At 31.7% G+C, this 2,661-nt stretch overlaps 1 protein-coding gene across 1 annotated transcript in view; it reads right to left on the reverse strand.

Annotated features, from left to right (window-relative positions):
- LOC106868744 (gliomedin-like) overlaps positions 1-2,661 on the reverse strand; it is a 157,725-nt gene that overhangs the window by 63,737 nt on the left and 91,327 nt on the right. The window lies entirely within an intron of this gene.

Consider the following 2,661-nt stretch of genomic DNA (forward strand, 5'->3'; position numbering starts at 1 on the left):
TTTTTTTTTTTTTTTTTTTGGCGAGGGAACGAAAATATTCTTACGTGGGTTGACACTGACATCCGTGTAAGTGAAAATCTTATATTAACGGTGTAGCGAGTGTTTTGATCTTTGCATACAATGTCTTCGTTATCATTTCGAAATAGTGGTTTGAATGTTCTTTGTAGTTCTAGTACTTAGTGGCTGTTGAACCGTTGTATACTTCTGCGAACAAAAGAACTTGTGCAGAAAATGAAAGAAAACTGGACATCCGATCGATATATACACAGATCTCTCAAATCTGAACAGACACAATCATTTTGGAAAGATTCTTCTCTAGAAACAAGATATGTTTTAATGCTTCTAAATACTTAATCTAGTGCTTAGTAGAACTTGCCTTGTGCATAATGTGGAGCTGTGTGGTTAATGGTTAGGGTGTTTGGTCATGATTGTATGATAGTGGTTTCGATTCCAAAACTAGACGATCCGTTGTGTTCTTGAGCGAAACACTTCATTTCACATTGCTACAGTCCCCTCAGCTGGTAAAAACGAGTATTCCTGCGACGAATATATACACTAGGAATCTGGCCCAAACTGTCCTTATGAGTCATCTAAATGACTCGGGAATGAAGTTTATATGACTCGGGAACAATCTAGTGTATAATACATTAACAAGTTTGAAGCACCAAGTAGTGTCTGCACAGATAAAATGATATAATGAGAGACATCTATTTACCTTTGAGGTAGTTGTTGTGTATATCGGGATATCAGATAAATAAGTTCGTTTTCTTTTTCCCATTTATTATTCTTTCCACATTTATTTGAATTAACACGAAAAATGGTTTTCTTTATCGTATTTTTTTTTTCTAGTTCATTCCTTCTATAAATTTAATTTATCATTTTCGAAATTGAAATAAATTTTACCTTTTTTCAGACATATGACGATGGATTGCCAAGTAGAAGGAATTCATCGAATAAACCATTGGATCTATCTGTCTATATTTCGAACACTATCGCGAACACAAGCATTTTGGCATTGCATTCTGTCGCGCATCATGAGATTAACCTTAGAAATTTACGTTGCTTTGGTTTAGGAATACGAGGTAATCCTAAAATGATTTCTATGATAATTACAAAACAAATCCATCGCCTTAAAATAGTGATGCACCTGTGAACTATTTGAAATTAATTAAACACGTATAAAATGTTAATTAGCTCACATCTGTAGATATCCCACCTCCCGCCGATATTATATATTGTATTAAGCCTTTATTCAGATACTTTCTTGGTAGAAGCTATACGATAAAGACAAAAGCGGATTCCAAACCAGGAGAGACATTACGTTCGGAAAACCGGATATAAATTACCTAAGAACTGAGAGCTAATAACTAACCAGGACTAATCCGTTTCTCGATAATTATTAATCAGAAATTCATTAACCGTTAGCTATCAACAATTGGATGGCTAAGAGATATTACCTAGTCAAGAATTCATTAGCTATCTAATAGGGAGATATTAGTCATAAGCCCTTTATTAATTATCTGCTTTTCCAGTTAATCGCTATTCCCTGCCATTACATTTGTTTATTTTATGTTTGTGTGTATGTATATTAGTACAATTTCACGCATATAATAAGCATAAGTGTGTATTTGTGTGGGGGAATATATAGACATATATGTGCATACATATATTTATGAGTGTATGTATGCCTATTTGTATCTATCTACCGTTAGTCAGTTTGAATATACGCCTATTTTTCAACACACGCAAACGCACACACACATCTATATATATATGTATATCTATCTATCTATCTATCTATCTACGCACATATGTAAATACGTAAAACTCATAGATATACGCATGCATGTATGTATCTATCTATGTTTGTGTATGACTGTATGTATGTATGTACGTGTGCACGTATGTACATAAGAATCTTAAAACCTTATAAACATCATGCTTCTCATTAGCGTGTTTGCTGTTATTTATTAAAGGGAAACCTCCTTCATTAATGATTTACGAACCTGTCCAGTTCGTTTGCTATTGTTGGCCGTTCTAGCTTCATAGAAAATCACGTTGCCCAAAGGATTTCGAATCATGGCAGTTGTTATTTGTTATTTGAAGTATTAAAGAGGATGAGCATCTGCGAAAGGAGGTCTTATTTCATTATATAATATTTAAGATAAACACGATTACACGATTGACTAGGTGTTTCTATCTAAGTTTAAACGCACGGGCGCACGCACACGCACACACACACATATTCCTATGTATGTATGCATATACATGTATGTGTATATATACGCATATGCATGCCCATATACACACACACACATAAATATATATATGTATTTATTTCCTCATATATGTCCCTTTATATTCATATACATATATATATATATATATTATGTAATTTATACATGTATATATATGCAGCTATCAACCTATATCTCTCTGTATATACATATATCTATGTGTATATATATATATATATGCGTATATATATATATATATATGCATATCTATATGTGTGTGTATATATATATGCATATCTATATGTGTATATATATATATGCATATATATATGCATATATATATATGCATATATATATATATATATATGCATATATATATATATATGCATATATATATATATATATATGCATATATATATATATA

This window comes from Octopus bimaculoides, chromosome 15 (assembly GCF_001194135.2).
Source record: "Octopus bimaculoides isolate UCB-OBI-ISO-001 chromosome 15, ASM119413v2, whole genome shotgun sequence".
In the NCBI taxonomy this organism is placed as follows: Eukaryota; Metazoa; Mollusca; class Cephalopoda; order Octopoda; family Octopodidae; genus Octopus; species Octopus bimaculoides.